This window comes from Nicotiana tabacum, chromosome 5 (assembly GCF_000715075.1).
Source record: "Nicotiana tabacum cultivar K326 chromosome 5, ASM71507v2, whole genome shotgun sequence".
NCBI classification, from domain to species: domain Eukaryota; kingdom Viridiplantae; phylum Streptophyta; class Magnoliopsida; order Solanales; family Solanaceae; genus Nicotiana; species Nicotiana tabacum.
This window is the reverse complement of record NC_134084.1, coordinates 94,237,975-94,265,805: the sequence shown is the minus strand read 5'-3', so window position 1 is coordinate 94,265,805 and position 27,831 is coordinate 94,237,975.

The following is a 27,831-nucleotide window of genomic DNA, read 5'->3' as shown; positions in this document are numbered from 1 at the left end:
GGGTTTATAAATAATCATGTTGGCCTAATAGGCCCGTATGTCATGTGTATATGATAATGTAATAAGAAAGATACGTTACGTTGGTACTCGGTTGAGTAAGGTACCGGGTGCCTGTCGCGGCCCATCAGTTTGGGTCGTGACAAAAGTGGTATCAGAGCAGTTCTGTCCTAGGAAGTCTACAAGCCATGTTTAGTAGAGTCTTGTTTATGGGTGTGTCGTGCACCACACTTATAAGCAGGAGGCTACAGGGCATTTAAGACTGTCACTCTTTCTTTTTACTCTAGATCGTATGGTAGAGCTCATTTATAAGAATTCAAGTCCCGAGCTTCTATTTTTATTCGTAACAAGAAAATGCCTACGTTCAGAAAGATGATCGATAAGAGCTATAGCTGTGGAAGTGTTGGATTAGTGGAACTCAACTTTGTATGATGCTTATGATAAGTAAATATGAGGTCTTCAGCAGATCATGTGTGTGCTGAAAGGTGTAAGCCTCTTGATAAGAAGTCTCAAGGCAAGAATGCCTATCCATCTTTATGGTAAAGGACAATGAGAAATTAAGAAGATAAGTACAAGTTTCAGCAAGTAAAAGAAGCAAGATGAAGAAGGGTACAAGACGCCCAATTAACATAGGTTAACAGTGTTTATAATTCAGGCAGAGGAACATAAGCTTTTTGAGTTATATTCAAATGTAATAGAGGTATATACAATTGGCGCACCCATTCCAGATATGCCCTATGAGGGTTAATAGAAATAGTATAAGAAGATATGATGGATGAATTGTTTGTGTCAGTTGACATTTTCGAAGGATATGGCAAATGTGCTAATAGATCTCCTTGTGAGATACCCAGATGGTACACTTTAAAATAGTGCAGCCAGATATGAGTACTCTAATACCAAGTTTGTCACGACCCAAACTGAAGGGCCATGACTAGCACCCGACCACACTTGCCGAGCACCAACGTACATTTCATCTAACCTTCATTATTATCTTTTAAGGCTGACGAGATCAATATAAATGGTAGACCTAGATCATGGACAACCAACAATAAAATATGATGGCATGAATATACATAGCAGGGGATGACCAGACAATCAAGAAACTACATATAAGGTATGAGCTACCACGCTACTATGAAAGACTATACAACAAAAACTAGCCGACAAGGCATACCAAACTATACATGAGCCGACACCTGTCTATGAGCCTCTAAAAGAACATAAGTGTTGCAACATAGCCGGAACAGGGCCCCGACATACCCATAATGTCTATAACAAAAATTGCATACCAAGACCAAGGCAAGTCCGGAGAAGGGATCTCGCCAATCACCGCTGAACTGGACAGTCTACTGTGGTGGGGGAGCTGCACCTGTCTGTCTATCAGGACCTGCAGCACGACATGCAGCATCCACAAATAAAAGGACGTCAGTACGAATAAAGTACTGAGTATGTAAGGCAAGGAACCATAAATACGATCAGTAATGTAAGCAAGGATAAAGAATATACCACCTGTAACATCTTAGTACCTCTGAGGGCTACTTACATGAAATGCATGATACATATGTATAAATACATAAACCTTTAAAGCATTCGCCTCTGTGGGCATCATCATCATCATATCGTACCCGGCCATAATAGGCTCGGTAGAATCGTACCCGGCCACGTGGAGCTCGGTAAAACCCAACTGATCAGTGGTTGCACAATTGGTGCCGTACCCGGCCAACTATAGCGTGGCTCGGTAGAGTAAAATAGATACATATATATAATGCATGCTCGACTCATGGAATCACATTTTAAACCTTTCGGAGTGACGTAAGGTCGGTATCCTCTGTACACGTTATTAGGACTAACTCTTCACTATGAACCTTATAAGAATTAGGAAGTACCAACAACATTGATAACATAAGACTAAGAGAAGCAACATTAACATCAATCGTTCCATAAGAGGGAAAACAATGTAAGTACTGCTAGCTTCTAAGAGTAGAGTATCTTGGAAGATCGTTCATTACATTATGTGCAATCGGAGTCGTGCAAAAGAAGGAAAGGGATAGCCTCACATACCTTGTATATACTTCCCCAATCTCAAGCTATGCAATTGTCAAAACTCCTTAGTCTACAATAAGAGAAACGATACTATCGTTATCATTTAAGCGTCATAACTATTATGTATCGACCACAACCTATTTTACGATGAAACGGACATCACCTCCCCTATATATATGACCTCACACCATTCAAAATAGTCACCAAACAGCCCAAACAACATCAATAATAAACATATTGAGCCTCCCAATATAGTCCACACACAGCCTAATCACTCCATACATACGACGACCACCGTAGTCGTGTCAAACAATCTGGAAATGTTACGAATAACTATCAGCCCATAACCCTACATATATATGGTGTTTCCCCACACCCTTCCTCCTCCAAAACTCCACAAGATAGTAGTAAAATATGCAGCCCAACAACAACGCAAAACAGTCCACAAAACAATAACATTACTACCAAACCTTTCGATATATATCTCACAAGTTCTAGCTTCAATGGCTTAGCCGCAACTTGGATAATCTTAAATACATATAGAGTAAGAGGTTCCTTACCTTTATACAGAAAGAACAACTCCAATTTGACCTTAAATTTCCATGAAATATCCCTCCAATGCTGCCACACAACAAAAAAAATGAAACTAGCGATCAATTAGTGTTTTTCGGCACTAGAATCACTTTAGAAGGCTTGAAATCACCTAGGATTGATATTAAGAACATGAGGGAGTATTTACAGAACATAAACCCTTTAAAACAACCTCCCACACGGGCTGGAACGACACAAAAATGAGCAACAACAAGAAGAACAAGAGACTTACTAGCGCCACAGAATTCCCGACACTTGATTTGTGTTGTTTGCCCTTTGTTTGGGTCTTGAATCTTGAGAGAACCTTGAGAGGATGTTCCTAGGGTTCTAAGGTCTGAAAATAGTGAAAAGAAATGACTTAAAACGGGTTGTAGTCATCCTATATAGGTCCAAATATCTTAAACCGACTTAGTGGGCCCCATAGAGAGGTGCTTGGCACAGTCTCGCGAAAACGCGAATATCTCTCTACTCCGAGATTGTATCGATGAACGGTTTAATGCGTTGGAAACTAGACTCATAGATATTTAATTTGGTGGGTATATCACCCCGTAATTCCTTGTAAATTATGAGAAAAGATTAGAAACATTTGACCTAATGTTTAAGTAAAATTATGAACCTAAGTTGCGACAACTTTTGTCGACTTTTGTTTCATAACTCGTTTGACTTCAAGACTTATGATACGGATATTATATGATTAAAATACCTTAATAAATGACCTCTTGAGTGTATTAAGCACCGCTAGATTACCTGAAAATACGAGTTACAACATTCTTGATTCGTTTAACTTCTAATACTGGTTAATCACCCTTATACACTCTTGTATCACTTAAGACCAATAGGATTGACTTCTTATCATCTCAAAGATAATTCCTTCTTGGATTTATGTTAACTAATATATGGCATGAACTAACACATGTGGATATGGGTTGTAACAACTATAGGCCTTGAAGGGATAAATATTACCTTAGTGTTGCTTGTGTCCCTAGTAAAGCAAGAACGTTAAGCAACTTGAAGAGCCACTGGATGGAGCAAAGGAAAGCTAAGAGCGAAAGAATGTCGTATTGAAGTTTTCACAAGAAAAGGAATATGCAGAAATATTAGCAGAATAATGAGAGAGAGATAAGGAAGCATTATGAATAAGGTGTGATACATGGATGAAAACGGTAGAATGTTACAGAACCTATAGTCAATGAAGGAAAAGACAAAAGGCGATGGGCCTTGAGACAACAAAAGAATATAGGCCATAAGGTTATATCCTCATTTTGAGAAATAAGTTCGTGACTCCAACGCGACTACCAGAGGGGAGATTTAATTCCCAGAGTAATAGAAATCAGTATGGACTGGTAAACAAGGTAAACTAAATATGAATTAAGGACTGAATGGTTGGAAAATACTCGACATCATAGGAGTTTCAGATTTCGTTCCGGCAGTAATAGAATGGACCACAGAAGAAGATTCACGATGAATTCAGAGAATAGTCATTCAGGGAAACGCTTCCTTAGAGCAAGAAATATGAGCAAAGTTAAGCTTAAGGGACTATGTGTGCTAGTTACACTAAGTGCCACTCTTGCGAATAAGGAATTTTGTTATCCTTGGTACAGAAGGATTACCGCAAGGCAAGAAAGGGTCATCGATAATGTGAAAGAACATCAAAGATAAAGATAGTAAAACCAATATAGTGAATTTAGCCCCACAGTTATGACATTGTAATACTTGAGAAATATTCAAATAGGAGTTGGAGTAGTTAAAGGTACCGTATGAGTGTTACAGAAATAAAAGATAGTCCTACTAGGAAGACAGTCAAAACTTCAGTTCAGAAGAAGCTGTACGAGCAGATGAGTATGGAGGTAAGTAACTAAGGATAATTACAAGTGAGCACGAACATCAAAAATTCAATCGGGAATACAGGATAACAAGCTCGCATCTTTACAAGAGTTAGAGGGTCTTCCCTAAGTACTACGACGAAAGACTAGCTGAGGAAATAAGGAAGAAGGCTTCAACCTCAGTACAACGACCTAAAGAGGAAATGGTCGTGTGACAACAGTCTCAAAACAACATTGTATGAACTCCCTAAGAAAGTGGCACCTACAGTGGCCAATGAACAAGGAGTAAAATCAGAAGTGATATTCAGAATCATATGAGTTGTATGGAATTTCAATATATATGGGCACTAAGATAAGCTAAGTATGGACGCAACGAGGGGGCATAAAGACCAGGAAAAGTAATAGCTTACGTTGAAAGAAAGCTAAGATGGAACAAAAGAATTATTTGATCAATGGTCCAGAATTGGTTGCATTAAGAACTCACTTAAGGGTTTGGAGTTTTATATATATGCAGCATATACAGCCGTAGAAGATTCTGGTATACGTTAAAATAAAGAATTTAGCGCAGGTCATAAACGAAGGATTAAATTGTTAAACGATCGTATCATGCACATACATCAACGCCCATAAAAGGCTAAACAGAATAAATAAGACCATGAACCACATATCGGAAGATATCTTAAGCTGATGTTAAGGCAGATCAGAATAAGAAGGAAACTAAAGAGTTACATCACCCAAGCAAATCAGGAGTTTGATTATTGGACCTAAAAAAATAGAAACATCGTGATCGAGAACATTGCAGGATCTCCCTTAAAAATCAGAGGTGCGAAAAAGATAGAATATATGATGTGAGGCTTTAAGGAAAGTAAGGTAAAGGTGAACAATGTATGAGATACTCAAAAGCAAAAGGTTGAGGATATTCCATACTTGGTGATAGAAGGCTAGAAGCGCAAGGATTCAATATCCAGGAAGGATAGCGGTGTCGCCAGTGGCATATCTTCTAGCATATGGTTTCTAGGTATCGAGAAGTATGATTAAGAAAGTAAAGAAGAGTGAGAAATGATGTGATGTCTCGCCTGATATCTAGAATAACATAAGGAAATCTATGGTGCAAGTAAGTTGAATAAAAGTTACGAGTAGTATAAACAGATATGTGTAGGTTGCAAGATAAAGTATGGTAAAGCAACAAAGTTCTGGAAGACAGGAATAAGGATAAGAAAGGGCAAGTGGGAAGGTGATGAGAATGGATAAAGTCCTCAGGATTAAGCCCATAGAGCTAATGGTTTCTTTAAGTTATAGAAAGCTTAGTATAACCCGAATGAACTCAAAAGAGTCCAAGACTAATAGCATTTAGACGAGATGGAATGCTTCCCTGGTAACAGAATGAGGATATAATTGTGAAAGATAAAGGATGAAGTTTGGGCCTTCGATTGAGTAAAGATTTGAAGAGGACTTCATGAATTATACAGGATTAAAATACCCACATAAGATGAATCATGTTGGGATGCTATGAAATACAGTTATAAAAGCCTGGTATAACCCCAGGTGGATCAGTCTAATCATTTCAGATGTCCTGATGAGACGTGGGCCCTAACGATAGTGTTACACCTAAGAGGTCAAGTTATCAATGGTATATTGTACATCAATATTGAGGTGAATCAACAATGGATGGACAAAAGTCACAAAGTACGAGATGAGATTAGGCCGTTATTCTAAAGATGAACAATAATGAGGAAGCATTAAAAGACTTAAATTTATACATATGGAATAAGAAACGAGAGTAAGCTGGGATTTGGTAGCAGACCTCAGCAACAATAAATTAAAGTAAGAGTTATGGCAGTAAATTCATACGGATGGCTAAACGGACCTATGCGATGAGATACATATTCGTGAATTCAACAAAGTACCGAGCGGAGAACTTCAGTATACTCATAGATGCCCAAAGGGACATCTTATCAAGCTCTACATATGAAGCCTAGAGATTGGGCACACTTACAAGGTCAAAATTGTACATGCTGCATGATGAAAGGTAGCAACAGTTACGCGATTGGAGGGATTCCAACTACAAGTTGTGGTGTGAGAAGGATGCCTAAGGGGGGGATGCCCTAGACTTTGGATTATTCACAGAACAGTCGCCTAGATGGCAAGGAAAGTTCTAAAGTATTCGGAAGATATAAGTTAAGAAAATGATAAGAGCATTAATCAACATTCGAGGACGAATGTTCCAAAAGGGGGAATGATGTTACGCCCCGAAATATTACGTCAATATTACGTCCCGCAGTATTATATTACGATGATGTTATGCTCTGCAGTAATATATTACAATGATGTTACATCCAACAGTATTAAGTTACGACAGTGTTCTACCTAGCAATATTACATTACGGTAATGTCACACTTCGCAGTATTAAGTTACGACGATGTCACCCTGTAGTATTGTACGTTGGATTTGTCGTAAGGTAATTGATATTAGTCCAAGTAAAGGATTATTTGGAGATTATAAGGATTATGCTATTTCACAAGTGATGAATAAATTCGTAAAGGTGAAAGGGGAAGCAAGTCAAAGAAAATAAATTTTTCGTCCAAGTTTGGCATATTGGGGTAAAATACGGCCCGAGCGATAATACCCGATAATTATAAACTAGTACCATGCAAGGTACCATATGACCACGGTAGTATATATAAAAAGTATATATGATGTATTTTAAAAATAAATAGAATTTTAAGTAATTTGTGGTAATTTTTAAATTATGTGGGTAATTGGTTAATTACCTGGTAACGGGACATTACCCAGTTAACTAATAAGTGGATAAAAATCAACTAAAATATACCACTCTCCACGTGGCACAAGGCCACCAATTTAAAATAATGACTCATAACAATTGTCTTTTGAGCCGAGGGTACTAATATATCATCTCCTATTGCTTTTTTGAGCCGAGGGTCTCCTGGAAATAGCCTCTCTACGCTTCGGGGTAGAGGTAAGGTCTGCGTACATATTACCCTCCCCAGACCCCACTTGTGGGATTATACTGGGTCGTTGTTTTTGTTGTTGTACTCATAACAATTGTGCTAGGTGTCGACACCAAGGTATACATAAAGTTTAATTATCAAAGTCTTATCTTCATATAGGAATCTGAACAACCCTAATATGATATCACAATTTTGGTATCAATTCATTCAAAAGCTACAAAACAGAAACAACTTCAAACGTTGGAACTAAGCTAAGAAGTAGGTTACATCTCATTCTATTTTGGGGTCTTAAAGCCAAAAGAACGCTAGAAACAGAAGGAGATTTCGTTCCAAATTTCAAAATCCAAGTATAAATTTCGTTCAAGAATTTCGCATAAGAAGCTTCGTTCAAATAATTCAAGAAACAGGTATGTTAAGGTTATCCCTTCTTTCTTTTGGCATGATCCATACGATATGAACAAAACGTGCAAATGCACAAATTCCATAAGTGACTCTACTCATAGAAGTAATAGAAATATCTATGTTATTTAATTTCCATGTGTCATAATATTTTATCATCTGTTCATGAGTCTCAGAAAAATACGAAAGTTGAAAAGATGTTACTTTATGATATTGCTCAAGAGGCAAAATGGTCTTATGACATTCCGAATGATTTTATTGACGTACTTTACATGCATTGCATTCATGTGCATTGACCCATGACTAGATAGCGTTATATACGCGTATATATGTAAATATATGTATATGGGATATGGGAAAAGGTTACGACGTTATATATGCACTACCACCTGATCAGCTGGTATATGATGATGATGTTGCCCACAGTGGCCGAAATATGCTGCAAACGGTGTTATGTACGCATATATATGTATGTACTCAAATGGCGTTATATACGCGTATATATGTATGTATATATATGTATATGGGATATGGAAAAAGTTATGGCGTTATATACACACCACCACCTGATTAGCTGGTATACGATGATAATTTTGCCCACAGTGGCCGATATGATATGATGGGATGCCCTCAGAGGCTAATGATGTTATCAAACATGTACCTATGCATGACATGACAGTCATACGCATATGCATGACGCTAAAAGTAATTTATGATTTGCAAAGTTATTCAGACTTACAAGTTGAGTCATGTACTCTATATTTCTTCCATGTCTCTTATGTACTTATTTATGTGCCTTACATACTCGGTACATTATTCGTACCGACGTCCAATTTGCCTGGGGACACTGTGTTTCATGCCCGCAGGTCCCGATAGACAGTCGAGAGCCCTCCATGTAGGCTATCAACTTAGCGGAAGATGTTGGTGTGCTCCATTTGCTTCGGAGCTGCTTGTTTGGCTGGTATGATTTAGACGTGTATTGTTTGGTATGGCGGGACTCTGTCCCAACCTTTATGACATTTATGTATTCTTAGAGGCTTTTAGACATATGTCATGTACGTGAAAGATTGTACGGCCTTGTCGGCCGATGTCTTGGGTTTATAAATAATCATGTTGGCCTAATAGGCCCGTATGTCATGTGTATATGATAATGTAATAAGAAAGATACGTTACGTTGGTACTCGGTTGAGTAAGGTACCGGGTGCCTGTCGCGGCCCATCAGTTTGGGTCGTGACATAAAGTCTCATTCCAATACTTGTATATACTTCCAATGATCACTAAGACATGCGGTAAGCCATAACCATTTCCCAGATCAACCATTCATGAAGCCACTTCTTCCTTGGCAAATACCACAACAAATTTCTGAACCGAAGCTCGATACTATCCTTCCAACATGTTGAAATCGCATCCGTTCATATTTATTAATGACCCCCAACGATCTCCTCTAATTAAACACATTACTCTGGTGACATGACACATCCATACAGGCCTAAGACACAACTTGCACAATACAAGCACAAATACGCAACAGTCCGAACATACTCAAATCATGAAAATAACTCAAATGAAAGAGCTGTACCTCAGGTTCACTAGTACCACCACAACACAAGGCTGAGAACCCGTCTCACATCATCGGAACAGAATACACGAATCTAACCTGCAAGGCCATACCTCCACATAACTTCGCTACGATGTGCGATCCTATCCAACACTGCTCCACATGAACCACCTTAAGTCACATTGCTCAAAATCGACAACCACGCACAATTCAATGTCTGGAACCAAAGCAAATCATCATACCCATGATGAAGCAATTAACATACACCACACTAACCCGAAAGGACATAACTGCTATGCCATTCACCGAGCAACACCCAATCACTCTTCCCGCTCGATTTCCACTATGAAACCCCAATAGAACCGCACCATAAGTGCCAATAACCAACAAATCATAACATCTCGCAACACAGAAAGGTAACTCATGGATCTCCCCAGATTACTAATAAGCTCAATAACCGACGAATCAATACCTTTCTCAACAATACAATTTGGAGCCAACCAAGCCGACTCAAGTTAGAACATGCATCCATATTGGCCTGCCAACGAACTCCTTATCAAGAAAATCCTGAAGCTGCTCCTTCCACCCCTTTAACTCTGCCGGTGTCATACGATATGGTGCCCGACATCAAATCATTACCGAAATCAACAACCTTGCCCGACAACATGCCCGACCATAAGAAACATATCCGAAAAGTCCCTCGCCACCGGAACTGAATCAATGGTAGAAGCCTCTACACTGACATCCATCACGAAAGCCCAAATAAGAAAGACAATCCTTCCCAGCCGTTCACTGGGTCTTTGAAATATAAAACCACTCCACTAGGACATAATCCATCGAACCTCACCACTCAATCCGTGACATTTTCCGGCATAGCCAACAGCGTCGCCTTAGCGCAATAATCCAGAATGACACCACACAGAGACAAACAATCTGAACCCAATATCACATCCAAAATCTAACATACCAAGCAACAAAAGATCTGCTCGGGTCTCCAAATCCCGATAGTCACTAAATAGTGCCGATACACACGACTCACAACCACTACATAGCCTGAATACGAGAACTTCCATCTCCAACTCCATATGGTCCATGAATCAACATTTCTGGTCCCAATCCCGCCATCCGAATGCATACCACACGTGAAATACCCAATCATTCCACGAGAGATAATCTAGAATTCCTCTGCGCCACCAAGCAACTCGAATATCAACAGTCGATCTAACAAGAAAAATGTCGCAATACTATCGAAGTATCATCAACTTAATCACATTGCCCTTTCTAAAATATATGCCCTCGTCAAATCACCCCAAATTATCAATACCATTTCCTTTATCATCCGAAGACCCTTTCTCTAACTATCTGAAGCTCATTCCTCTAATTGTTTGAAACTGCCCACCGCCTAAGAGTTTGTGACCTTCCTTTAAAGCTGAACCGCAACCTTACACATGTGATTGTCAATCCTTCACAACATACCGCATAACCCGAACCATCCTAGGATAACCATGAGAACTTCATATCCCTTCCGAACCACAAGCAACTATGCATTCCACTAGCCAAGAACTTCTCATTGATCCCATCTAGAAGAGAACCACTATACATCACATGCTCCTCACACCAATAGGAAAAATATACCTCTCTAACTGTGGTGGAAACCATCTAGAGCTCTCCGAATTCCATTTGCACAACACTAAATCGCAAGGAATGAATCCTTCTAACTCAACCAAGCTACGCAGGTCACTAAACCCAAGAGAATTTCCATGAAACACCTGTAGAAACTCATTACCTCATAAACCTCCAAAGAACTAATCATATCCTTCCCATAACGACTCGGCCTACTACCAAGCTATCCCATCTATCCGAGTTTTCTTCTGATTTACCTTCAACTTGATACTCCTTCTTGCTAAAACATCATAATTCCTCAATCTAGACTCACCACACGAGACCCAAGCATAAAACCACACCGTCTAAGGCTCATAACCCGCTGAATACCCTCTTTAATGTCCCCAAAGCACCACATTAGAAATACTCTACTCTGAAGAGACTTCCTGCGAATCTAATTCCGTTACTTTCACCTTCCTGATGCTGATGTATATAGAATTCCCTAATTGATATCAAAATACCACAAATCTTGACACCTTCCAAATGCAAATCTCAGTTTCTAACCAAAAGTACAACTTGAAGATCTCCAATTATTACAGGTAAAATCTTGAACACATTAGAACCAATTTCTAGAGTCATCCACTCTACTCAAACTGCCATTAGCCTGACCAAATGAACCGAACAACCTGTGCCTCAATGGCATTCCGACACCGCAGAGTGTAGCCTCATCCTAAAACAACCAAGCAACTTCCTGCTCTATGCACCGAGCATCCTTTACCAACAACAACTCAAGATATTCCGTGATTATCACTCACCTATAAAGCATATTATAACCTTTGACAAGTATTTTCCTTTACCCAAGCCATCTTTGGTCTCGATCTCTGTAGGTCATAATAGATTCTCCCGCATGCCTCAAACTGGAACCAACATAGCATATAACCGTGCAATCAACTAATCAATATTGGACTCCCCCACTTGGCTCTAAGCCATAGACCAAAACACACACAATAACTTATAACGCATATACTCTATTACTACCATAATACCATTGTGAGATTAAACTCAATCCTCCATAAGCTCATGAAACATAGACCATCTGGTACCTTAAATCTCCTGCAAATCTCACATTCACTCTCATAGCAGTCAAGCCTACTCTCTTAAGCAATCCACATTCAAATTGTAACATATATATTTCCCTGGTAACAGAGATCTTCCAATAAGTGACATAAGGGATTACGCAAACTTCAGAACAAAATCCGCAGGAGATAACCCACCTGCTTCGCCTCAGCCAACATCTCTTTATACCCTTCCGTCGTCATAGATATTACACAGTCACTTAATCTTCCTGAGTCTGAACTCATACCGCAACATGACATTTACTTCACTCCCAACTAGAAAACATGAAAAGATTCTTCACACACCCATAACTCGGGGCTATACCTCAAATCAAGATGGAAGTCAAGCACCTAATAGTTTTCCTATCCTCCAGCAGACCCTTCTTGTCGCTTCCAAATCATATGAATACATCTCGCAGTCACAACATACTCATCGCATAGCCATCCATCCATCACTTCTACTAATAGGGACACTACCGAAAATATAAGTTCAAAAACACTTGCTTACACAATCAGCACCTCGGTGCTCAAGCTGCAGGCAAAAACCTGGCCTCAAGTCCTCTAGACTGGCCCAACATTAACACACAGAGATCACATCTCGCCCCTCGATCAGGGAATCACAAGCCATCAATGCATATCTGATACTGAGCGCTCATGCACGCATACGAATACGTGGAAGGAATTCAAAGAGTTACTTTTCAAGCTGAATCAAGGACGCACGATAAGAATTCAAGAATGTGAATTTTTTCCTAAAGGTTCTGCAGCCTCCCGAGGATAAGTACAGTCGTCTCCGTACCGATCCGTGAGACTCTACTAAACCTGCTCATGACTGGTGAAACCTATGTAACCTAGGCTCTGATACCAACTTGTCACGACCAAAAAATTGACCCGATCGTGATGGCGCCTATCATGAAACTAGGTCAGTCGACACAACTCCCGAATCAACCGTTTTCCAATAAAAGTTGTTTCTATACCATTTATAAACCAATAATCTCATAATGAAAATTTAAAACAAAATTGCGGAATAATTACACAAGCCCGACATCGGGATGTCACTAGTCATGAGCATCTACCTGGGTCCGAATACAACACGAGTCTAAAAATGTACTAAATATAGAAATGAAAATGAAAGGAAGGAAAATAGTGTTGCGAACGTCGTGCAGCCACCTTACTAACTCTGATGACTCCGCCTTTAAGCAATCAACACCCGCTACCGGGTTTCGAAATACCTGAATCTACACACGAGGTGCAAGGAGTAATGTGAGTACTCCAACCCAGTAAGTAATAAGAGTAAATAAAGACAGAGCAGTAAAAAAACACGTCAACCACGTCATAGTACCACAGTGAGTACAACATGTTCCCAAATCAGGATACCATTCAAATCATTTCGTTAAACTCCCAACTTCAGTAAAATCCTTTAAAATTATCTTTCTAACCTTTTCAATATAGGTTTAATGAAATATATATTGTGAAAGTGATTAAAATTATAATCGGCCCCTCGGGCGAAACATAGTTCGTATACAGCCCCTCGGCAAAATAGAAATTCATACCCATTTCATAACTTAAAAACTCCAGTTTAAATGAAAGTTGTGTAAAGCATTTGTTCAACATTTTCAATAGAGGCTCGGTCTAAAGATGAGTGAAAGAAGTAATTAAATCAACACATTCGATAGAAACTCACTTTAAGGAGGAGTGAAAAACAATAAGTTCATAAACAGGCCCCTCAGGCAAAGCATCACTCATGTGCATGTATATCTATAGCCCCTCGGTCACTCATGACTCAACTCTTACCGGTCAGCGTTCACACTCAGCACTTACACTAAATAGGTACCATATAGTAACCGCTGCGGCGCGTAGCACGATCCATATATCTCGTCGACATCGCTCACTAGGGGTGTGCAGACTTCGGAGGGGCTCCTACAGCCCAAGCGCTATATCGCTGCGGCGTGCAGCCCGATCCATATATATATATATATACACACACACACATATTTTTGCGGCGTGCAGTCCGATCCATAAATATATAATCCTCACAACCAGGCCCTCGACCTCTCTTAGTCACTAACCTCACAATCAGACCCTCGGTCTATCTCAGTCGTCAACCTCACAATCAGTCGGGCCATCAGTAAAATAGGGAACTCAACCCGAACAACTTTCACATTTTAAGAAGTAAAGTGATAAAACTAGATTTAAACAATAAACAGGTAAATCATGACTGAGGATATGCTTTCAAAACAAATAGAGTGAGGAAAATAGTGAAAATGCCCCTAAGGGTCTAAACAGCCCGACACAAGGCCCCAAACATGGCATACAACCCAAAATATAATATCAATCTCTAAAATATGGAATATCATAAGATTCAAATCAAATACGCAACTTAACAGTCGTACAGGATGGACCAAGTCACAATCCCCAACAGTGCATGACTCCACGCTCGTCATCTAGCGTATGTGTAACCTCAAAGTAGCATAACGATGTGAAATCCGGGGTTTCATACCCTCAGGACATCATTTACAATAAATACTTACCTCGATCCGGTCCAAACTCTAGCCTGCGATGCCTTTGCCCTTATGAATCGACCTCCGAATTCTCCAAATCTAGCCACAATCAGTAGATAATCATTAAAATATGCTAAAGGAACAAAGCCCACTCGAAAATATCCAATTTACATAAAAAATCCCGAAATTGCTCAAACCCGGCCCCCGGGCCCACGTCTCAGAATTCGATAAAATTAACATCAATGGAATCCTCATCTTCTCACGAGTTCATACATATCAAGAATACCAAAATCCGATCACAAATGACCCTTCAAATCCCTAGATTAAGGTCTCCAATTTCCAAGCCCTAAACCCCCAATTTTGCTAATGATTTTCCATAGATTTCATGCTTGAAATGTTAAAATTCATCATAGAAACAAGTTTAGGGTCCAAATATCATACCTCCACGAAATCCTCTTGAATTCCCTCTTCAATTAGCTCTTCCAAGCTTTCTCCCGAATGAAATATGGTGAAAACTCTCTCAAAATCGCGAAGGGAGAAATATATATATTTTGACCCAGTCATTTTCGCACCTGCGGTCAATCCACCACATCTGCGGTACCGCTTTTGCGGTCCAAGAGCCGCTTCTGCGGTGTTTCACTTAAGTTACCAAAAACTGCATTTGTGATGCCTTGCCCATACATGCGCCTTCGCAGGTGCGGCTCCACAACCGCTTCTGCGGTCCCAGCCTATTTCCACTTCTACGACCAATCTCCTGCATTTGTGGCATCGCACCTGCGGTCCTAAATCCACGGGTGCGAAAACAACAGAAACAGCAAATCTGCAGCATTCACCAAACTCCCAATCTCCCCGTCGACCATCCAAAATCACCCCGAGGCCCCCCAGACCTCAACCAAAAGCACAAACATATCCCATAACCTTATTCAAACTCGCCCCAACCTTAGAAATGCTCAAAACAACATTAAAACACCAAAATTACTTCAAATTCAAGCCTATGATTCCAAAATCTTTTCAATTCCGCTTTTGATAAAAAACCCAACCAAATCACGTCCGAATGGCCTAAAATTTTGCACACACATCCCAAATGTCACAACAGAACTACTGCAACTTCCGGAATTCCATTCCGACATCTATATCAAAATCTCACCTATTAACCGGAAAACACCGAAATCTCAATTTCGCCAATTCAAGCCTAAACCTTCCACGGACTTCCAAAATGCATTCCGATCACGCTCATAAGTCCCAAATCACCTAACGGAGCTAACCAAATCATAAACATTCTGATCCGAGATCATATACTAACAAGTCAAATATTGGTCAAACCTTTCAAATTTCAAATTTCAAGCTTCAAACTGAGAACTGTTCTTCCAAATTCATTCTGATTACCCTAATAACCAAAACTGACGATTTACATATGTCACAATACATCACATGGGGCAAGTCATGCCCGAGAACTGGCGAGCAAAGTGCAAAAGCTCAGAACGATCGATCGGGTCGTTACAATTCCAGAAATTGAAGTAGGTCTGTTGTGTCATTTGGGACGTGTGTGCAAAATTTCAGGTCATTCGGGCAAGGTTTGCTGGACTTTTTGATCGAAATCAGAATTTGGAAGTTTTTGGAATTCTTAGGCTTGAATCTGTGGTTGATTTGATGTTGTTTTGACGGTTCCGAAGGTTGGAACAAGTTTGAATAATGATATGGGATATGTTGGCATGTTGGTTGAGGTTTTGATGGCCTCGAGTGAGTTTCGGGTGGTTAACGGACCAATTCTTGGTTTCGAAAGTTGCAGATTTTGCTGGTTTTTGTTGTAGAAGAATTTGTTCTTCGCGTTCGTGAAGTTGTCCCGCGTTCGCGAAGAGGAGCTAGGTCTGGAGGAGAATATGTTCTTCATATTCGCAAGTCTGGGGCCGCAGTCACGTAGGTTTGATTTCCAATGAATCGCGAACGCGTGAGAGGAGCCACATTCGCGTAGGGTAAAGTGGAGCAGCTAGGATCCCAAGGGTTTATGCATCGCGTTCTTGTAGAAATTGTAACAACCCGGCCAATTGTTTTAAGAATTTATGCCTCAATACCCTATTAACTGCCTTCCCCGTGTTTATTCCTACTATTTTGATTTGCCGGGATGTTCGGTTTTTGTGCTTCGGAGAGTTTTGGGACCATTAGTCCCTAAATGAGAGTTTAAGTGTTGGAAATTCGACTATAGTTGGAACAGTGTGAAGAAGACCTCAGAATGGAATTCCGATGGTTCCGTTAGCTCCGTTGGGTGATTTCGGGATTAGGGGCATGTTCGGATTGTGTTTTGGAGGTCCGTAGTTAATTTAGGCTTGAAATGTCGAAAGTCGAATTTTGAAGTTTCCGGTTCGATAGTGAGATTTTGATCCGAGGGTAGGAATGGAATTCCGGAAGTTGGAGTAGCTCCGTAGTGTTGAATTTGATATGTGTGTAAAATTTCATGTCATTTGGACGAGGTTTTATAGACGTTTTGATCGAAAGCCTATTTTTAGAGTTTTGGAGTTCTTAGGCTTGAATTCGCGGTTGATTCGTAGTTTCGATGTTGTTTTAGGTGTTTTAAGGATTGGTACAAGTTTGGGTAGTGGTATTAGACTTGTTGGTGCCTTTGGTTGAGGTCCCGGGGGGGGGGGGGGCTCGGGATGGTTTCGGAAGGTTGTCGGAAGAATTTGGAACTTGTTTAAGCAGCTTCAGCTGCTGGTTTCCTGTGATAACCACAGCTGCGAGTGTGGGACCGCAGGTGTGGCGCTGCAGAAGCGGCTATGAGGACACAGGAGCGAGATTTGGCCCAAGCTCCAGGATCCGCAGGTGCGACTGGGGTTTCGCAGATGCGGCCAAGCGACAGCAGATGCAGACCCAGCCCGTTAAGTGACTTTTCGCACCTGTGTTGCATTCTTCCACAGGTGCGGGACTGCAGGTGCACTCCCTTGATCGCAGATGCAGTAATCGCTGGGCAGAAATATGAAATTTCGAGGGTTTGGTTCAAAACTTGGAAAAATCAAATTGGAGCTCGGGAGAGGGCGATTTTGGGAGGAAATTGTTGGGTCACAATTCTTTAACCCTTTCTAGTCATATTCCATCAATCTATACTTAGTTTCATCATTTAATTTCGGATTGGAGATGAAAATTGGGGAAAAGTTGGGAGAAAGTTCTTAGACCTAGAATTCGAATTTTGATTGGGAAATTGACCTTAGATTTGGATAATTTTGTTATGCATGAACTCGTGAGAGTATGAGGATTCTGAAAATATAAATGTTTCCCAATTCCGAGACATGGGTCCGAGGGGCATTTTGGTTATTTTACCTAATTTCGCGGATTAGCTTAGAATTCAACTGTAGAATTAGTTACTTGAAGTGTTATTTACATTATGCAATTGGATTGAATAGATTTGGGCCATTTAGAGTCGAGTACTCGTGGCAAGAACGTGGTTTCGAGTTGATTTTGAGACGGTTCGAGGTAAGTGGCTTGCCTAACCTTGTGTGGGGGACCTTCCCCTTAGGATTGGTATTGTTGTTAATTGAAATGCCTTGTATGTGAGGTGACGAGTGCGTACTTGTACTAATTGTTGAAAATCTGATTTTCATTAAGTAATTACTAGTATGTTTCCCTCCCTAGTTATGTTACTTGCACTTTAAGCCTGTTGTTAGCGTAGGAAAGCATGTCTAAGTGATTTAAATGCTTTATTTGCTCAAACTGCTTTACCTGAATTCTGTGCAGCATGCTAGACTAGAACTACTTGTTTGCCTTAATATGAAATTGACATTGCTTAATATTTTCCTATTGTTGCTGTGTATTTACATTGGGACTACGGATGTGGGATTCCGGTAGATCCCCCTTGTCTGTTTATTTGGGATTACGGATGTGGGATTCCGGTAGGTCCCCCTTGTCTCTTTATTTGGGACTACGGATGTGGAATTCCCCCAGTACTAGGTATTTATATTTGGGACTACAGATCGGGATTCCAGTAGATCCCCACGCAATGATAGTTGGATTACGGGACGGGATCCTGGGAGATCCATTGGATATGTATATTTGGGACTACAGGACGGTATCTTGGGAGATCCCCGATTGTTATTTTGGTGCTGAGCCATATTTCTTTCTGTGTTTACCTTGCCTCTGTAATAGTTGTTGTTGCCCTTTTTATCTTGTGTTATTTTACTGCTATATTTATTTATATTGTTCTGTTCTACACTGTCGAACTTTATATTTTATTTAACCTCAGTAGGGCTTTGACCTTTCTCGTCACTACCCGATTGAGGTTAGGCTTGGCATTTACTGAGTACCGATGTGGTGTACTCATGCCCTTTCTACGCATGTTTTTCATGTGCATATCCAGGTACTTTGACTAAGACTTACCATCCTTGAGGCGAGGCGACCCTTCGGAAACTTCGAGGTATATCTGCCGCGTCCGCAGATCGAGGAGTCTCTCTCCACTCTCTCTTGTAGTTACAACCCTTCTATATTTACTTTGTTTTAGACATTCTGGAGTTAGAGTACTATGTAGTATCCTTAGCTTGTGATTTCATGGGTTTACGGGTTTTGGGGAAAATGTATTGGTTTTAAGAGTTAATATTGTGTATGCCGAGTGGCACTTTTAAACGCTATTTTATTACTCTATTCATGTTTTAAATTGTTTTTTTTCTGCAAATCTTTATCTTCCACATTTTAGGCTTACCTAGTCGTAGTGACTAGGTGCCATCACGATAGTTCACGGAGGGCGAACCGGGGTCGTGACAGAAATGGTCGCATTAGCGATGGCTTGGTCAGTGGAGGCTTCGTGTTTGCATGAAGGAAGTCACATTCGCGAAAGAGGAATAATTGGTCAAAGATTGTTTGTGCTTTGCGAATGCGAGGCTTTGACCGCGTTCGCGAAGAAGGAAAATAATCCCTGGGCAAAATGTTTAAATAGCCATTGTTCGTGATTTTGGGTATAACTTCCACCATTTTTGAACAATTTTGGAGCTATTGAGAAGAACTGAAGAGGGAATCAAAGGGAACACTTGGAGGTAAGATTTATGGACTTAATACTCGATCCTGTGTTGATTCTTACTTGTTTAAACATAAAATTAGTGGGATTTAAAGCCTAAAATTGGGGAATTAGGGCTTGAAATTGGAGAGTGTAAATTGGAGATTTGAGGGGTCATTTGAGGTTCGATATTGATGTTCTTGGTATGTATGAACTCGTGGGAGGATAAGGATTCTATTGATATGATTTTTATTGGATTCCGAGACGTGCGCCCGGGGTCGGATTTGGCCAATTTCGGGATTCTTGGTGTAAATTGGTTATTTTCGAGTCTGCTTTGTTCCCTTAGTATATTTTGATGGTATGAATCTATTTTTGATTAGATTTGGATCATTCGTAGGCCAAGTCGAGAGGCAAAGGCATCTCAGGCTAGAGTTTGGACCGGATTGAGGTAAGTAATGATTGTAAATGTTGTCTTAAGGGTATGAAACCCTAGATTTCACATCGTTGTGCTCCTTTGAGGTGACGCACATGCTAGATGATGAGCGTGGGGTCGTTCACCATTGGAGATTGTGACTTAGTCCGTCCCGTATGACTGTTAAGTCACGTATTTGATTAAAACTTGTTTGATATCATTGTATTTTGGAAATTATTACTATGTTTTGGGCTGAATGCCATATTTGGGCCTCGTGCCAACTGTTTTGGACACTTATGGGCTTTTTACTACTATTCCTCACTGTTTTGACTTTATAATTGTACTCAGTCATGCTGTATTCTACTGTTTTTATAACTCAGCCATATTTACTCCGTTTTGATATTTTAAATGATATTTTGGGCTGAGCATCATATTTTACTATTGCCGAGTGGCTTGAGAGATTTTTGACTGAGTGAGGCCGAGGGCCTGTGTTGTGAGGATACTCTGGGATCGGGCTACGCGCCGTAGCAGGTTGTTACTGATTCATGATTATGAGGCCGAGGGCATGATTTGTTACGCCACGAGTTGGCTTTTTATGAGGCCGAGGGCCTGTTTGATTATGCCACGAGATGGCTTGTTATAGTGCTTGGGCTGTAGGATCCCCTCCGGAGTCTGCACACCCCCAGTGAGTGCGGGTACCCAGTATAAGATGTGATATTGCCCGAGGGACTGTTGTTGTTTCATGTTGTTGCTCGAGGGGCTGTCCTTGATCCATGTCTTGCCCGAGGGGCGGTTCTTGATTCATGTTATATCCGAGGGGCTGATTATGAGTGATTGTGAGGTAGCCCGAGGGGCTGGTTCTGTTGATATTTTTCCCGAGGGGCTGGTTCTGTTGATATTTTGCCCGAGGGGCGGTTTATGGTATAAGTTTTTGCCCTAGAGGCTGTTTACGTTTCTATTATTTTTTTTACTCACTACTTTATCACTTGTTTTAAACTATTGGAAGATGTTTTAAAAAGGAAAGGGGTTTTTACTGAAATTGAGTTTGATTTATGAAATAAATGATTTCTGCACCGTTTTAGGAATGTACTGTATTTGTTGCAGAGTTATAACATGGCTTACGTGTTTTCTTACTACTCAGCTTTCATTTACTTTTATTACTTACTGCGTTGGTGTACTCACATTACTCTCTGCACCTTGTGTTCAGATCCAGGTATTTCTGAACCCGATAGTGGGTGTTGATTGCTCAGTGGCAGAGTCATCGGAGTCAGCAAGATAGTTGCCCAGCGTTTGCAGCCCTGCTCTCTCCCTCTTATCTTCCTTAGCATGTTATAGTTTATTCCCACACTCTTCGTTGTATTCAGACCTTAGTAGATGCTCGTGACTTGTGACACCCCGATGTCGGACTTGAGTATTTATTCCGCACTGTTCACTTAGACTTACATTATGAGATATTTGATTAATTAAAGGCTTAAAAATGACTTTTGTTGAAAAATGGTTAACTCGGGAATTGTGTCGGCTGGCCTAATTTCACAATAGGCGCCATCACGACCGGGTCAGTTTTAGAGTCGTGACATATAGACCTATAAATAATATATAATTATAGACATTGATAAGTGTTAGAGTTCAAATCTCATAATTGATATGAAAGGTTGAGTTGCATAAGTCATTTTTTATCAAGTTAATGGATATTAGGTAATCAACTAAGATAAATATTAAAGAAAAAGATTCAATTCTAATTTTTCAATAAAATCATAGAGTTTTGATGTATTCCTCGGGTGACCATGGTCCTTTCTTTATGTTAACCTTATCACAACAAAGAATTATCCTTTATCTCCCTCGTTTAATTACTAAATTGGACTTATATAAAAGCAACATAAGTTTAACCAAGAAACATTTATAAAATATGTAAATATATTAAATAGGACTTAGATAAAATAAACTAAAAATGAAACAAACTAAAAATGTAGAATGGTAACTCACATAATTGTACATGAAGGTAAATATATGTGTAATTTCATATGTAACGACCCAACTAGTCATTTTGAGCAATTGCATCCGGTTCGGCAGTTTGAGATCACGAGCAGCTTCATATTATGTGTATCGACTTGCGTGTGGAGTACGAGCATGAAACCGAAAAGCTTTTATGTGAAAATATGAAAAATATAGTAATTTCTAGAGTTAAAATTTGGTTTTTCGTTGAATGTGGTCAATATTTTTGGTAAACAAACCCGGATCTATGTTCCCACAATCCTGAAAGGTCTGCGGTAAAATATGGGACTTGGGCGTATGCCCGGAATTGAATTTCGAGGTCCCTAGCCTTAGAAAATAATTTTTTAAGAAAATTGTTGTGCTAGTTTTTTAAGGAAATAAATTAATGTTTGAACTCGTTGGTATCGGGCCCTTATTTTGGTCCTGGATTTCGGTACAAGTTTGTTATGATATTTGATTCCTATATGTGAAATTTGGTGAGAATCGGAATTGATTTGACATGATTTGGACGTCTGGTTGAAAAGTTAGAAAATCATGAGTTTTGAGGTTAAATTCATAGTTTTTGATGTTATTTTGATGATTTGATCACATGATCAAGTCCGTATAATATTTTTAGACTTGCGTGCATATTTGGTTTTGAGCCCCTAGGGCTTGGGCGAGTTTAGGATAGGTTTAGGCTATGTTGTGCTTGTTTTTGGATGCTTCATCACGTTTCTTCAAGCAAAAATGATACCACATTGTGCAAATGAGATCCAAATTCAGTTTTTATTGAACCATTAGATCCGTATCAAAATTACGGAGCCATAGGAAAAAGAATCATCTAATTTGGACATCGTATGAGGAAGTTATGCTCATTTTCATGTCGGAAAAATTATTGGTTTCTGGTGTGGTCGCAAATGCGAACTTTTTCATCACAATTGCGATGCCCAGTTCACAAATGTGAACTTTTTGTTGCAAATTTCTGCCAGCCCTACCTTGTTCGAAATTTGCGAGGGTTCGCAATTTAGATCGCAAATGCGACATCTGAGGCCTGTTAGTGAGATTTTTGACGGGATTTTCACCCATTTTTTAATTTTCTCAAACCCTAAACCTCCATAGGCGATATTCCAAAGACTCAAACTTCTCCAAATCATTGGTTAATTGTCTCTAATCAATTTCTATCTTATTTTTAACATCAAATTCATGAGAATCTAAAGGAAAATTTGGGGAAAATTGTGAAATCTTTCAAAAATGTAAAATGATGATTTGAATGACCAAATAGTATCGGAATTAGATAATTTTTGTATGGATGAACTCGTAGCGGAATGGGTGTTTGGTTTTAGTAAATTTTGTCGGGTACCGAGGTGCGGGCCCGGGGAGTTCACTTTTGTTGACCTTTTGCAAATTGTATAAAAATCATAGTTTTGTTAATTAAATTTTTTTTCTCTTGCATTGTTTAATGTATTCAAGTCGTTTTTGGGTAGATTGGGCCGAGCGTTGATGAATTGGTAAAGAAAAAGCTAAATTGAGTATTAAATTGGCCGGATTGAGGTAAGTATCTTGCCTAACCTTGTGCGGGAGACTTTTCCTTAGGATTTGAGTCTTCCATGCTAATTGTAGTCCGTGAACGCGAGGTGACGAGTGTGTGCTCGAACTTATTTGTGGGAAAATTTCCTTTAGGGTTCTTAGGTCCTTAGTTCATTATGTGGGAAGTATTCCGTTATGATTGAGTTATCTAATTGCAAAATTTACCTCTATATGCTCCATATGATGTTGTTAGCCTTCCTCTAACTCTAAACTGTTACGTGGCCTTATTTGCCTTAATTGACTTAATTGTTCTCCTTATTGTTTTGTTATCTCTTAAATTGGAAATTCCTCTATGACCCCGTGTATATATGCTATGTGTCCAAAATGTCGTGATTGTCGGTATAGTTATCATGTGCTTATTATGTCTTGTTGTTCTGGTAAGGTTATTGTGCTTCTTGCTTTCTCCGTGATTCTCTTGTGATTGGATTGTTGGATTGTTGTTGATTCCCTTGCCAGGATGTATTGTTTCTATTGTTTGGGTGAGGAAGAGTGTAAAGCACGAAGGGTGATGTCGTGCATGATATTGTGAGGAAGAGTGTAAAGCATGAAGGGTGATGTCATGCATGATATTGTGAGTGAGAGTTAATGCACGAAGAGTGATGTCGTGCCATGATTATGAGAGTTAATGCACGAAGGGTGATGTCATGCTATATTCTGTGAGTATAAAGCATGAAGGGTGATGCCGTGCTACATTATTGAGAGTAAAAGCACGAAGGGTGATGTCATGCCACATTATTATGAGTAAAAGCACGAAGGGTGACATCGTTCCACATTATTGAGAGTAAAAGCACGAAGGATGATGTATTGGCATTTATGTTGATTTCTATGGTGAGAACGAGAGTAAAAGCAGGAAGGTTGATACCGTGCACTTTCTGTTTGTCGTGTTTATTTGTTGTTATCAATTTAAGTGTTTTAACGGTTCAGAATTTCCTTACTACTGTAATCCTTTGTGTTGGAACCCATAGTGTTGTCAATACCTCGCCGTATTTATATATATATTTCAATACCTCAAAGTTCAATAATTTCTTGCATTTTTTTATTCAATTAGTTTCTCAATTAAATTTTCTTAAATCGTCTGAGGTTGTATTATACTTACAAAAAAAGGGAATTTCTACTAAGTTGTAAATTATTAAATCCCATGGTAAAGGTAATAATTCATTCGATGTTGCATTTTAATTGAAAATGATTCATTTTTTATTCAAATGACTTCTAAAAATAACTTCATCTTTTTTTGTTGAGTTCCTAATTGGTTTAGAAGCGGTACTCTACTTCATGTTATGTAAATGAGACTCCTTGAACATTCTAAATTGTATGGGTTATGGACCCTATGTACTGAGTAATATGAGAACGTTGTTGCACAAAGTGAGACAAAAATATGTGGGCACAAGGTGCTGGGTGTGCCAAAGGTTTGGTAATTGAGGTTATGATATAAGACATCGAGTTTGAGATGGCTAGAATTTGTGCATCAGAAATGATATGATTTATTGAGCTGAAATTGCCTTCCTTATTGAGTACCTATTTACTTGTCGGTGTTCCAGATGTGTTAGTGTTAATTTCCTTGGCTGTCTTTCATTTCCATCTGTGTGTCCTTTTATCGTTTCTACTGATTGTTGTTTGTTCTCTCCATGTTGTTGATATTACTTTGTTATCTTTATGTTGATAGTTTATTATCATGTCCTGTTCTATTTATTTGACCAGTAGGTGTCTGGACGGTTCCTCATCACTACTCCACCGAGGTTAGTATTGATACTTACTGGGCATCGCTGTGGTGTGCTCATACTACACTTCTGTATATTTTTATGTACAGATCTAGGTATTTGATCGATAGTAGTTGTGCGGGTTGTTGCGGTAGAGACTCAAGGTAAACCTGCTGCAGCGTTTGCAGATCTCGGAGTCACCTTCAATTGTATTTATTTCCATATGTTCCTTTTGTTTCGGAATAGTGATGTATTTATTTTGTATAACTACTCTTAGAAAGGCTTATTACTTGTACCGCCGGTTTTGGGAATTGTAATTTATTCAGAGTAATTTAATTTAAAGCTAGTAAATATCCATGTTATTACAGAAAATGTTAGGCTTACCTAATTTAGAGACTAGGTGCCATCACGACTCCTTTGGAGGGATTTTGGGTCGTGACAAGAAACCTAATTTAGAGACTAGGTGCCATCACGACTCCTTTGGAGGAATTTTGGGTCATGACAAGTTGGTATAAGAGCTCTAGGTTCATAGGTGCTACGAGTCATAAGCAGGTTTAGTAGACTCTTGGGGATCGGTACGGAAACATCTGTACTTATCTTCGAGAGGCTACAGAACTGTTAGGACAATCTGACTTCTTTCATTCCTTATCGTACGATATTGAATCAGCTCGAAGCATATAACTTATGTTCCTTTACATCCACTCATGTGAAATATTACGCTCTTGGTGTCCGCTATGCGCCAGTGGTTTGTGATGCTACAGACAAACTACGAGGGAGTCAGGGATGCTCAGACATTTTCTCCACGTGTCATCATGACTGGAGATATAGAGGTATTGAGAGACTATTCAGTTGTTTATATGGAGGCGCAACGGAAGCGTGGTGGGTGTTGATTGAGGATAGTTGGCGGTATTGGAGTACCTTGTGATTTGTATTGTACGAGCTATGAAGGTTAGATCTGTGGATCATCAGACATTGTTTTCTATGGCTTTGCGCCAAGTGGAGGAGTCCATCAGCGGTATTCAGATTGCATAGACAGACTTACGTCAGTTTTGGCCTGAAGTATATGTATATGTGGTATTGAGAGGTTCCCGGAATTTGTATATGATTAAGGTTTGAGATCTTGCATGGGACGATGTTGGGACTTTGATTGGGATTATTGCATATCGACTATCTGAAGAAATGGATCAGCTCTGTGGTGTTGGGTCAGCATAGCGATGAAGTGATTGGTCCTTTGAATAGGAATTCTCTACTGGCATTTGTGCCAGCACTCCTGGATTGGACGGTTTGTGTGACTCGATTGAGTTAGAGAGGTGCAGTCCTGATGGATTAGTTGTGTGCGGGTGGATCTCAGAGGGTTCTTGATGGTTTGGGTTACGACTTGAGTCGGCTGGTGATCGGAGCCAACCCTACACCACTACGAAGTGGCGAGAGCGATCGAAGCAGTTTTTACCCGAGATGGTCGGGATCGAATCCTCAGGGAGCTAGAAGTGGGAATTGGATTCCTATCTAAGCTAGAGATGTGTAGTGCTCTTAATTACTCTTCCAATCATCTTTTGGTTGGATATTTCTTTTAATATTTATGCTAATGATACACTAAATTAAACAAAGAATGATTGCTTGTAGGGTTTTCTAATTAGTTGAAGAGGCACTAGGGAAGTGACTTTCTCCTAGGTGAATACTTGACGAGATCTAAAGCCTAAGGCAAAGAAGTTATGTTGGGGATTGCGATATAGCCAATGCACGAAATTACTCACTCTATACCTCTCGGTAGCTTGAGTGACTTTGCCCTAATTGACTTTCTCAAGACCAATTGAGTGTCAAAATTGTGCAAGTAATATAGGCTCAAATTGGGTATTACTATCTCTAGGTTTAACCCTTTAATTGGGGCTATCAATCTTTTGATTACACCACAATTCCTTGTTGGACTGATTTTCCTAGACTCAAGCACTCTTTCTCAAGAAGAGCCCAAGTCAAATAGGCACAAATTAGTGTTTGTAACCACTAATCCAATATGGAAAATACAAATCAGTCCAAATATCAACTACCCATAAACATCTAAGCGTTAAATCAAAAGACCCATCAAATACTCATACTAGGGTTGAGCCACAACCCTAGCTAATGGGTCTAGCTACTCATAATAGTGGAAGAAAACAAAGAAATAGATGAAGAATAACCCATATGATTCAATTACAAGCTAATAATTGAAGATTCAATGATAAACCCACTATAAAATTACTCAAAATAGTCAAAGACCATCGTTCACGTGCTCAGCTGAAAGTTGGATTACAAAAGATGCCCTAAAAATATGAAAAGAAAGTATTTATACTGGGCCGGATTTTCTGGACAAAAATACCCCTGACAAGGTATTGCAGTCCGCACAACATGCATCACGGGCCACGCTAAGGATTTTTGGCTTGATCCTGCATTCTATAAATTTGGCCACCGCGGGCCACATAAAATACACGGCGACCGCGGTGGCTTCAATGCGGTCCGCACAAAATGGCTTGCGGACCGGGCTGGCTTCAATATCCATTTTTCGTAACTCTCTGAATTTCATCTCCGCGGATTGCACAAAATGAAGTCCGGCCACGGT